Raw genomic sequence first — 13372 nt, forward strand, 5'->3', positions numbered from 1 at the left:
GACTCCTGCCAATCAGGTGCCCAGGGCCTATGTTCCTTCCCTAAAACAAACAAAACCCAAATTGGCAAACCCTGGCCACATGTCAGCCCCTGGTAAATGGTACCCTAGGTACCCAGGGCCTTGTGACCAGGGAAGGCCTCTTAAGGGCTGCAGCACTCATTGTGCCACCCTTAGAGGCCCTGTACCCTTAAACACACACACTGCCTTTGCAGGCTGAGTGTTTGGGTGCAAGACAAAAACAAAGTCGACATGCCTGTGTGCCATGCCCATCACCTACACTGCCATGGCATACATCAGCCACCCCTCTAGCTGGGTGCCTTATGCCAATGGTGTGGGCACAGGAGCAGGAGCCCTGTGCCCCTACAGTACCCAGGTCCATTCCTGAGCACTGTAAGTGCAGTGCTGCCATTTAAGAGTACATGGTGCTGAGAGCTCGTCCAACACGAGCTCCACAGCACCATAATGGCAACACTGAAGTCTGAGAAGTATGGTATCAAACTTCTCAGCACATTAAACCCACACTGATGCCAGTGTGGGATTTAATGTACCAAGCACCTCAGAGGGCATCTTAGAGATGCCCCCTTAAACCTAACCTACAATCCACGTCTGCTCTGAGGCTGCCTAGGCTGCCACACAGCAGACATGTTGCTGGACCCCTGGGTAGGAGAGCCCCCCCCTCTCCTGGGCCTGCAACAATGCACATCCTGGGCGAGGTGCTAAAATCTCCTCCCCCAGGATGGGCAGGGGGAAGCTTCAAAGGCATGCTGCCTCTGTGAGCTTCCCCAGGCCACTGCAACCCCCCACTCTGGCGGGCAGCTTTGGCCGGAAACCCCAAATAAGGACAGGAGATGTGCCAGCCTGCCAACCCCACCCCTCAGGTGGGGGAGGCGAGGTGAAGCACATCTTCGGGCTCTCGCCATCTTGAAGATGGGGAGCCCTACCCTATCAGGACTAGGCTACTGCCCCCCTCCCACAGGAGAGAGGCAGGATAGGGGCTGTGCCCACCCCAGGACATGGACCCATTGGTCCCTGCCCTTCACCTACCTGTAACGCCCCTAAATCTAGTATTTAGGGGCACCCTGAACCTTCCTTCCCAGATTCAAAACTACAAAGAAGAGCAAGAAGAAAGAAGACCTGCCCTGCAGCTGCTAAAAAGAGGAAGACACCAACTGCTTTGGCCCCAGCCCTACCAGCCTGTCGACCCTCGAACCTGCTCCAACCCGGCATCTCTTGTGGCCAGCAACCTCACAAACCCCGGAGGACCTGGCTACCTTTTGGCTCTAAGCCCCTGGGACTCCCATGAGTAGAGGCTGTACTCAAAACCTACCTCTAATCCCTGGCAGCAGCCCGGAACCGCGAACCCAGCACACTCTGCACCAGCCAAGCCTGGCCAGTGCCGGAGTGGACAAAGACCACGAGGACGACCCCACGGCGACTGTGACCCCTAGTCCGGCACCCAAGGACCTCCCTCGACACTCCTGAAGGAGCCTGCAGCCTCAGAACAAGGTGCCTCCCCAACCGCGATCAACAGAGGGTAAGATTTCCCGACACCAAAAGGCACCCCTGCACGCGGCGCCCCGCGGCCCCCTGTGCCGAATCCCGGGGTACCTACCTATCCTCCAACTACCCAACTTACCTCTCGAAGTGGTGGTGGCACCTGAAGAATCCTCGTCCCCGAGCTTGCAGTCTTTTTCCAAACCGGAGATTTCCCATTGAAATCAATTGAGCGCCCGAAGGCTCAAAAGCACCCTGCACCCAGCCGCCCGAGTGGCCCTGGTAGTGAAACCTCTACACCTACCCACTTCCCTACTTGCCCTGAGTAAGTGACCAGGAGCCCAGCTCCCACAGCCGCGTGGCTTGCCAGTCAGCAGCCACCAACCAAGGCCCCCCTATCCCTCATAGGATAACATTGGGCCTAACTCACTCTGCACCCGGCCGCCCTAGAGTCGCTGAGGGTGAACCAACTGTACCTACCTGACCGTGGGGGACCCCTGAGTCTATGCCCAGAACCTCAACTCTGCCAGTCGAGTACTTACCCTTAAACCGATAACTCTATTTTCCTCATAGGGCAACATTGACTGGCTTTTTCCTGAAATTTCTTCTAAGTGTGGACTTTTCAAATCTTAAAATATTCACCAAAAATCAGCCGAGTAATGAAAACTAAATTACTCACCTGCTCTTAGGTGATCTCCCAGTGCTGGATCTTGGTGCCCAGCACTGACTCTGAAAAATACTTACAACTGTACTTACCCGTAACCCAATTTTCTTCCATAGGAAATCATTGACTTTTTTCTGTGAAATTTCTTCTAAGTGTCAATTTCTGAAATCTTTAAATATTCTTTAAAAATTGTATAATATCTGAAAACGTAATTACTTACCTGTTTTGGATAAAGGTCCCAGTACTGAGTCTAGGCACGCAGTACTGGATTACAAAAGTAACAAGAACATACTGTACCTGCAACTTGAATTTTCTTCCATAGGGAATCATTGACTGTTTTCTTTGAAATATTTTCCAAGTGTCAACTTTTGAAATAGCTAAATATTGTTTAAAAATCATTACAGTAATTAAATCATCTTTCATCACTTGATTCTGAGTACTGACCCAGGACTGAATCTAGGATCCAGTCCTGGAATTCCAAAAGTAATCCAAATAGTAATATGTTGCAAATAACTTGAAATTTCCATTGAGCTCAATGCATTGTTGTGTTTAAAATAGAGTTGCCTATTGCAACCACATGTAATTGTTTACAAAAGTCAATTGCATATTGCAAAAGTATTTATATGAAACATCTCATTCTGAGAAAGTATATTTTAAATCCAAGTGTTGGTTCTAAAATAAAACAAGCATATATTTTTTATATATAAACCATTGGCCTAGAGTTCAGTTATTGAGTGTGTGAGACCATTTGCTGACTGAGTGTGTACAACAAATGCTTTACACTGTCCTCTGATACTGCCTTACTGCTCGACCAAGCTACCACTTTAGAGAGTAAGGTTATATCTAACTGTAGCCTCTGTCAAACCCTTGGGGACTATGGACTCTGTGCACCCTGTACCTATTAGGGAACAGTATATACAGAGCCACTTTCTCACAGTGCACTGCTCCAATCATTTTCAAATTATGCTTGGATTAGCTCTATAAAATGCATATGTGCACAATGCTTTTCGTGTTTGTGGCCATAGCATTGACTCCTTATCCAGTGTGGACTTCCCAGGCCATTTATTTACCTCCATGAATTCTTGGTACATTCTGCCTCTGGTTGCTCGAATGTACCCATTACCATGCATGGAGCATTTTTTTTTTTTACCTGGAGTATTATATAGCGCAAACTTGACTCAAAGGTATTGGAGCGCTTTACATATGCACCAGTCACATTACAGACACATTCAGCTTGCTCAACTAGTGTCATTATTGGCCTTCTAGTGCACTTGCCGGCTATATTGAATGAGTGTAGACGTTGGAGGTTCTGGGGCAGCATTACAGTAATTGTGCAAGCCTTGCACCTCCTTTGAAACAGTGCAGACTTGTTGGCTTGTCTGAGTGGTACGCACGGTTTCACGAACATTAGTTAGCATTTGCTGTAATGTTACATGACATTAACTTGCTTTCATTTTCCAAGCTAATTTTCCATTAAATAATTACACCCTCTCTTGGTACTGCAGCGAGGAGGGATAGGCGCAGTACTGCTTGCCTGACAACATTTACATCCTTTCTTGGTACTGCAGCGAGGATGGCTAGATGCAGCAGTGCTCACCCACATTGCAACTCCGCTGTCACATGATACAACTCCCCTAGAGCTGTTGTTGCGTTGAAACTGGAAACTGTGTCTTGCAAGAATGGCTTGTTCCAGAAGCTTTTGCAGTACATATATTGATAACGACTGCTGCGCAGCCGAAACTCATATCTCTCCTACTGCAAGGGTCGAGGGACACCTGAAAAATAAATAAGGGTTATCCTTACTTATCATGAGTACATGCCTCTTCTTTGTTGGAGTAGGATGTTCATTTGGAAATGTATATATATGTATATATATATATATGTGTGTGTGTGTGTATATATGTATATATATGTATATGTGTGTATATATGTAGATAAATATGTATTCATTTATTTTGTCAAAGAACGCGCGCCCAGCTGGTGCGGCAGTGAAGGTGGACCAAACCTCCCATATAATCTTTTAATCCAAACAAAAGCCACACTCCAGGGACCTGTCTTAATATTTTTCAGACGGAAGTGACTGCACCGACTCGTTTCGACCTTCACAGTCTTTCTCACGGTGGTGTCCATTGTTAGTTTCTAATTTATCACGATTGGCACGCCCTGCTTCCCATGTGGCATTCTGGAACATGTGGTCTTAGCATACAATATGTTAAATAAACATGAACATTTTAAACAAAAGCAATGATTTTTAAAAACCCAAAAGTGAAATGTTTATAGAAAATCGCAGATCTTTTTCATTTTTTCTCGCCAGATGTCCTTTTACAAGAATGCTTTACAAATATATGATTTTCATTGAACTCTCAAAAAAATAAAATAAATGTAGATAGTTTCTTGTGGAATGATTTTATGGTTTCCATAGGTAACATGTTTCTGCATAAAGTTGCAATATCTTTGCAAAGTGGCCATTTTCTGCCTCAGGGGCCTTTCCATCTTAAATCGCCCCTTTGGTATGGAATTGTAGGACTTGTACAATAATTGATTTAAACGTTGTTGTGGCATTCTTCCACTTCCATCTTTCAAAACTCATCTTATGTTTATGCATGCTTCTTACTTTTTAACGCAGCTATCAAATTTATATTATTTTTTTATCACATTGACTATTTAAAAACTGGTGTCTGGCTACAGCATAGCTCACAGCTTTTGTTTTCTCTGCTCTTATGTGTTCCAAGATCCTCTTCTTGAGGGCGCACATTGTGCTTCCGACATATTGAATACCACACTGACATTCAGTGATATATATATACCATGAATTTTGAATTGCATGTTATTTTTTGTTTGATCGTTATCAATTTGTTGTTTGCATCCATAATTTTTCCAAATTTACAAGTTTTACAGTTCGAACATTTTCCAAATCCAAATTGAATTTTGCTAATCCAAGTTGTATCAGATTTATTCCTAAAGTGACTTCTGCCTAAGCGCTCTTAGAGTGATGGTGCTTTTCCATACGTTATTTTGGGTGTTGGTCCCAACTTATCACTAAAGTCTTGATCCTTGCACATTAAATGTCCATGTTTTTTAATAACTCTCACTGTGTCTTGACTTTCCTTACAGTATGTAATAATCATCCTTATTTATGTATCACCAGATGTTCCCTTATGCTATTTCCTTTTTTTAAGATTAGAGTTTTCATACGTGTGGTATGTGTAACTCATTCTTCTAGGCCTGTTTTGATGTTCGCCCCCCATTTGTATTCTCTTCCTGCGAATCTCTTGGAGACTTCTTTGCATTTGTCACATAAATCTCTCTGATTAGAGCAAATTCTTCTCATTCGTAACATCTGCTCTCAGATCGAACTGGTGCCGTCTAAGACACAGTCTGTTGTCATAGGTTTTCTAAAAACTGGTCTCAATCAAACCATTCTCAATGCAAAGTTAACATCTGAGAAATGTATTGCTCATGCTGTTAGTAAACTTCAGCCCACAATGATTGTGCTCTAGATTTTTGAAGCATTCTGCAAACTGATCCTGTGATCCATTCCATATTATGAAAAGGTCATCAATATATTGTAACCAAAGAATGATGTTTTTCATGTATTTTTTATTGTCATGTCCCCACGACACCACCTTTTCCCACCACTCCATAATAAGATTTGCATACAGTGGTGAAAAAGATGCTCAAGGCAGTCCCACAGCACTGTTGGTATATTTCTTGATTGAATAAAATATGTTAATTAGACACATTTCAATTATCGTCAGTGACATTTTGGAATGTTGCAATTATCCCACGTTGCTTTGCCTTAGGAAGGATGCTCAAGCATTGTCTAATGTCATCTTTTATAGATGGGTAGAGTCCAACTAGATCTATTGTTACTAATCAAAATTCCTCATTCCAGTATATATTGGCTAATATCTTTAATAAATTGCCTATATCTCTTATGTATGAATTTAAGTCCTTTACTATGGATGCCTAATTGTCTAAATAGATTGAAACCTTTTCGTATAAGGAGCCACAGGATGAGACTATTGGTCTGGCTGGTGTGTTTAGTGTTTTATGTTTATTTGGCAGAAAATATATGGTGGGTATTATCGGCATAGCTGTTTGTAGAAATCTATGTTCCTCATCATTTAGTAAAAGTTCTCCATGCCATTCTTTTAGTTTACTTTCTAATGCTACAGTCATTCTGTTGATAGGATTGTGATTACGTTTTTTCATAGTAATTTTCATCCCTTACCTGTTTTTGCTTTCATGTAATCATTTTTATGAAGAATCGCAATGTTGCCGCCTTTGTCTGCTGGCTTCTTGATATTTTTGGGATTGTATGCCAGATTTTCTAGTGCCACTTATTTTTTTTAAACTTATTATTTGTGAATCTTGATCGTAGAGGTCCCTTTGGCTTCCTTTAATATGTTTTGGTTTTGAGGCATGCAACTTGGCTAGTTTAGTTTTGTACCAAAATGATGTGGGTCAGTCTTTCTTTCGACATAGTCAATGTTTTTTTGGGCAAAATGTTAAGCATCTATTTAAGAGTTTCTTTTCACCTTTGGTCATTTCTTAATTTGATAAATTACAATTAAGGTAGGATCACTTTGTCTTCCTTTCCATTATGTCCTGCGATTGCGGAGAGGCTACTGTCTTTTTCCCCATGCCCTATTCTGGTTTTCCTTTTCCTTGACCTTTTCTTCAGCCCGGCCCCTTCCATGTCCTTTCGTTGGCATATATATACATCAGTTGCATTTCCTTAAAAAAAAAACTCCGTAGTTGCTCCTGTAGATGTGCCTTTCTCCTGTCAACATCAGATTCACTAGCTTCTTCACTGATGGGTGTTTTAGTAATTGTTTGATCCAATAGGCGTTTTTTTCTTTAGGCTCTCAAATATTTTTGCAAAAGTAAAGATGGTGCACCATGTGTGATCCATTTTGCCTCCTAAAAATTTCCTTCCATCTCTGTGATACTTTATGCACTTATTTCAAATCTATTTTGGCATATTTAATATTGGCATCATGTTCCTTTAAGAGTTTGATATTCTTACCCCAATCTTGGAGAATTTCATGTCCTACATCTATGTGATTTGACATTATGAAAACTCTTAATACCTTTGGGTATATATTTTTTGTGTGATTATTTCCACACTCTTTATGCTATCTTTATTTTTATACAGGCATTCTAGCTGGTTGAATCTTTGTTTCAAAATGAGCATTGTTTATACATTTCATTCAAGGTATCTGTGGTTGTAATTTCACCTTCCCAATTGTGTTTGGTAAAGATAGTTGCTGCTTTTAGATTTCCCTTCGCTATACATTCCTCCAGTTTAGTTATCATTTCATGCATTTACTACAGTGTTTGATGCAATTGCACTTATGCTCACCAACAGTCTTGTGATCGATAAATTGTGACTATCCGTGTCATATAACTGTTCCTGACCCCTTAAATTATTGTATTGCAAAACAAATCATAGATAAACACCAAATTGATAAAGAAAAAAAAATAACATGCAACTTTCAATTGATGGTATATAGTGAAAACAAAAGTTGTTGAGCTATGAGTAACCAGACACCAGATCAATCATGATAGCAACTGGAATTATTAACCTATTATGATATTAAATAACAAAAAATTAACGTGGAGGTGATATAATCAAACCACTGTGACAACTCGAACCGAAATGTAGAATAAGACTCCATGCGCATCTATAAAGCAGTTAATTCACCCACTGACATTTTAAGTAAGTAAATTCTTTATTGCGTGAATATTAAAAATCTTTGCAATCACATAATATATAAAATCTCTGTACTGCAAATATTAACAATTGTACCAATAAATTCATAAATTTCATAGAATCAAACATCGACCAGATCATGCAATAAATAGTAATTCCATTTAAGAAACAAAGTTTTTTTTTATTTTTATAAAACGTCAATAATTACTATAGTAAGATATTGCACATATTGCGAGTTAAAGTGCCATAATTAGTAATTCCATAGTTCAAGGACAATAATAAAGTGCATCAATTATATCTGTCCCTAGATAGTTTCAGTAAGTTCATTGCTTAATTAGTACCCTAATGACATATACACTTTGTTCTACTAGGTATCAAACTGTGCAAAGGATCTCTTAAATTCAAGTGATACGAATTGATTACATTTCAAGCTAGCGATGTCAAACGTTTTTCAGCTGCATGTAAAAATGTTGTCAGCTGGCATAACAGCAGAATCTACTCACCAGATAGGGACCTAATAAGTGCCCGGTGTGCTGATCTAACTCCAATCTTTAACAATAGGGTTTTTAAAAAATATGCCGAATGGTTATCAATTTCGGACACACACAATACTATATGAACTTGTGGCCATCCGCATAATCTGGAATTAGTATCAACCCACTGCTCAATTCAGGGCTGCATACACTTTTGTTGGATTTATTCCCATTCGTAGATTTAGAAAGCAATTTTTTTATTTTAGCCGAGAAATGTGCCGTCAGATGGGGCTGAATACGTAGCGACTGATAAGACTTAATCACTTACCACGCATGCTTTTTCCCTGCTAATGTGGGTTATCCAACTTAAGGGATTCAAGTTTAATTAGTTTTTTTTAGGATCAACTTATAATTGGTCATAATCAATTCCTTAAGTGCCATTTGCATACCAGTATCCCTTAGGCATGTTGAAATTTGAGATCTCCATTTAACAGTATAAGCAGACTTATTTATTTCAATACAGCTATAGTTCCCTAGAGAGGCAGGGGCAGAAGAAAACATAGAGAACATGCATTTCAAAAAAGCTCCTGCTGACACCAAGCTCTGCCTTTGGAGACCAAACTCTAGTCTTATTCCTGCTTGCCCTACTGATCTGGGGATCCAAAAAGTTGATTTAAAAGCCTTGACCACCAGTAATTCTAGTAGCTTTGCATCTTTCATAAAAGAGTTGGCTCTAGCTTGGATTTCATAACTTTAAGGATATAATCATGAGATTGACAATTCAACCTTTTTTTAAAACTTTTAAAACCACTGTTTTAAAATGAAAATTAAGAGACTGTTATCAAACACCACCCCTAAATATCTGTATGTTTTAACAACTTTAATTGGTCCTGCTCTGCTCTCCATATATTAAACTTCTGTTTAATAAACACCGCTCACTGGTTGAGGAGCTCATTTCCAGACTCATACAGTTCAGGGCATGTGGAGCCTGCAGCAAAAGCAGCTTCACATAAATCATCTAGAGCTGCTAGCGATTTTTCTTTTTTTTACTTTTCTTTTTTTGTTTTTTTAGCGCTCAAAGCGTTTCAAGTTCATCTAGTCAGCAAAGCTGTCTTGATTCGTACAGACATGTCAGCAATGTACTACATACAAAAACAGGTGGGACACGCTCTCTCCTTCTCCACAACTAGCACAGACCATCTGGAGATGGGCAATAAGTCACAAAATGTTTCTCCTTGCAGAACACCTTCCAGGAGTAAACAATCAGATTGCAGATCTGCTCAGTCATCAACGACAACAGATCCACGAATGGGAACTCCATCCTCAAGCTCTCCTCCCATTCTTTCAAATGTGGGGTTTTCAGGACATAGATCTGTTCGCCACAAAGCTAAAAGCAAAATGCCCAAGCTTTGCATCCAGACATCGACACACATTGTCCAAGAGCAATGCACTATGGGTGAATTGGTCAGGGATATTTGCCTACGCTTTTCCGCCTCTCCCACACATTCCATTAGTGGTTCGAAAGCTCAGATAGGCGTCGGTAACATTAATCCTAATTGCTCTCACATGGGCCCAAAAACCCTGGTTCACAACCCTAAACTACATCTCACTCCCAATCTTCTCACTCAGCCATGGAGAGATAAGTCATCCAGATCCCAGCCATCTCAACCTTGCGATCTGGCACCTGAAATCTGAGTTTAGCTACCTTAATCTTCCGCCAGACTGCATGAATATTATCAAAGAGGCTAGACGTCCTACCACAAGTGCATGCTATGCAGCAAAGTGGAAGCAATTTGTGATATACTGCAATAACAATCACATAGATCCACTGGACGCATCAGTACAAAACATCAGTTGCTATTTACTACATCTGCAGCAATCCAATTTAGCAAATTCTTCCTTACGCTTACATCTTGCTACAGTAGCTGCATATCCACAGAACAGACAACATCTGTCTCTTTTCAGAGTGCCTGTCATTAAAGCATTTATGGAGGGACTTAAAATCATAATTCCTCCTACACTTCCACCTGCTCCCGTGTGGAACCTCAACATTGTCCTCACCAGGCTAATAGGTCCACCCTTTGAGCCATTGCATACAAGTGAAATCCAATTTTTCACTTGGAAGGTAGCTTTCCTCATAGCTATCACATCTTTGAGGAGAGTGCGTGAGCTTCAGGCACTAACCATAGAAGAACCATTCTTACGAATACACCAAAACAAAGTGGTTCTTCGGACCAACCCTAAATTTCTATCAAACTTCATTTCTGCCTTTAATATCAACCAATCTGTTGAGTTACCTGTGTTCTTCCCTCAACCAGATTCTGTGGCAGAAGATGCTTACACACTATAGATTTCAAAAGAGAAATTCTTTGCTATATAGAAAGGACGAAACCTTTCTGCAACACAAAACATCTAGTTCGAGGCATATGAGCTGCAGATTACACACTGTGCATAGATCGCCATCTGGTGTTGGGCCCGGATGTTGCAGTTGTTTTTCCTGTTGGAAAGTCTTTGGAAGTCACGAGGTATGTGACTCCTCCTTTGGATCATAATGGGCATGGGCTTTGGCTCCATCCTCCGATTGTTTTTTTCCGGTATCGGGCTCGGATGTGTTCTTCGCGCTCCGGTTCCGAACCGTTTTCAATTCTTCTGATCAGCGCGCAATCCTTCCCTTTCCGCAATATTGTTTCGATCGCGATCTCCACACTCGACGCAACTCTCCTTCGAAGTCTTCAATTCCGGTCGTCGGCGAAGGCCTTCGGGCCTACCTGGGCTCCGGTCCTGGCTGATCGAAAGGACTCCATTTAAGTAGTGTCCTCGATGTGGGTCGAAGTTTCCCCACACCGATCTCCATGAGGTGTGCAACCTCTGCCTCTCCCCAGAACACGAGGCGAGAGACTGTCTGGCTTGCAAATCCTTCCATTCGAAGAAGACTATTCGGGACAGACGAGCGAGGAGAACAATGGCACACTCGTCGACTGCAATCCCCGACTACTTCTTCGGAGAAGGCATCGATAATCCAGAAGAGCAGCACACCGAAGAGGGCCTCGTCAGCGCCTCCGAAGCAGACGATTCAGATGTCAAGGACATCACTCCGGCACAGAGGGGTGTGAGTACTAACATCGACCACCCCACCCTCAACGGCATCGAAAAAGGCTTCGGTCACGCCTTCGCCCTCGGGCCTAGGCACAACCAAAGACACTGCTTCCCATACCTCGCTTTCGGGCCTGGTTAGGAAGCCTATCAAGCCTTCCGGCGGCTCGGGCTCGAGCCAGCCTACCGTCGGTGCCGACAAACCCTCCTCGGCACCAGCACCAAAAAAGAAGATGGCCTACTCCTTTGCGCCGAGCTCCACACCGAAGACTGCCACTAGCTCCTCGGTACCGACACCATCCCCGGAGCCGAGCAAAAAACCAAAGGCCCTCGACACCCACACCTCGAAGGCGAAAGTCATCTCGGAACCGAGGAAACAACCAAACATTCCTAAGCCACACGGTTCAAAACAGCGAACCGATGCCGACTCGAAGCTTAAACCTACGGCTCCGACACCTTCGGCGCCAAAGGATTGTCCCCCCACAGATTAACTATTTCGGCCCGATCCACTACAAAAAACACTTGTCAAAGACCCTAAAACTGGACATTTGATGCTCAGCATCAAAAAGAGACTGCTGAACAAGCCTGCCCCAGCTTCACCTCCAAAGAGAAGAAACTTTGTTACCTCCCCTTTGAGACTGCCTTCACCCCCCTCCTCCACCTCCTCCTTCCCCTTCCCCTCCACCTCCCCCACCTCATCATTCCCCCACACGCTCTCCTGATGAGGATGATGACTACGTCTACTACGACACAGGGGACGGGCCCCATGATCAGCCCACAGGGGACCCCACTCCTACAGGCTCCCCAGTCCCAAGGGACGACTACAACATCCCAGACGTCCCTAACGTCCCGCAGGACGACCTTTACCCTTCAAGACCGACCCCCCCCCCCCCCCCCCCCCAAAGACACAATGGGGTTTAACCAACTGCTCCATAGGGCTGCACACTGCCACGGAGTTGATCTCCGCACAGACCCCGTGGAGGAGGACTTCCTCCTAGATACTTTTGACACTACACAGAGGGCCACTTCCATTCTGCCCATGCTTAAAGGGGTTATCAAGCACGCACCGGAGGTCTTTAAAGACCCGGTCAGGGCCAGGGTCATCAACCCTCGCATCGTGAAAAAGTAGAAGGCTGCCCCTACAGACCCCACCTACATCAGAGGCCCACACCACTAGACTCCCTAGTAGTCTCCAATGCGAGGAAGCATGCAAACTCCCAGCCATCAGGTGAGGCTCCACCACCCGATAAGGAGTCCAAACTCCTGGACACCTCTGGCAAGCGAACTGCATCCCAGGCTGCCAACATATGGCGCATTGCAAACACCCAAGCGCTTTTAGCAAGATATGACCGGGCACATTATGATGAACCGGAAGCCATAATGCAACACCTCCCTAATACAAGAATAGAGCCAACGAGCTAATACAGGAGGGTAAAGTAATCCCCAATACCTCCATTCGTTGTGCCCTCGATGTAGCGGACACCGCCTCTAGGGCCATTAACACCAGCATCCTCCTGCTTAGGCATGCCTGACTACGGATTTCAGGGTTCAAACCAGAGGTGCAGAGTTCCATCCTCAACCACCCCTTTGACAAGCAACATCTGTTTGGCCCCAACGTCGACGTTGCCCTTGAAAAAATGAAAAAGGACACCGACACGGCAAAATCTATGGGAGCCTTGAAGTCGCAACCTCCCAGGCACTCCTTTTGCCGCTCTTCTTTTAGAAGCAACTCCAGAGGCTACTCCTCCGACAGCGCCTCCACTTCCTATAAGGCCCCTACCCAATCCACCTTCACTAGGGGTTACCAGAGAGGCGGCTACAGAGGTAACAACAATAAAGGACGAGGCAAAGCTAACATCTCCCGCTCTACCTCCATTCCTGCCCAATGACTTCCCTCCACTCCCCCCAGACCATCCCACTCCAGTCGGG

The 13372-nt window shown here is 43.5% G+C and overlaps 1 protein-coding gene across 1 annotated transcript in view; it reads left to right on the forward strand.

Annotated features, from left to right (window-relative positions):
• The window catches only part of TRIM24 (tripartite motif containing 24), an 868915-nt gene that overhangs the window by 364563 nt on the left and 490980 nt on the right, over positions 1-13372 (forward strand). The window lies entirely within an intron of this gene.

The sequence above is a fragment of the Triturus cristatus genome, chromosome 4_1 (assembly GCF_964204655.1).
Source record: "Triturus cristatus chromosome 4_1, aTriCri1.1, whole genome shotgun sequence".
Taxonomy (NCBI): domain Eukaryota; kingdom Metazoa; phylum Chordata; class Amphibia; order Caudata; family Salamandridae; genus Triturus; species Triturus cristatus.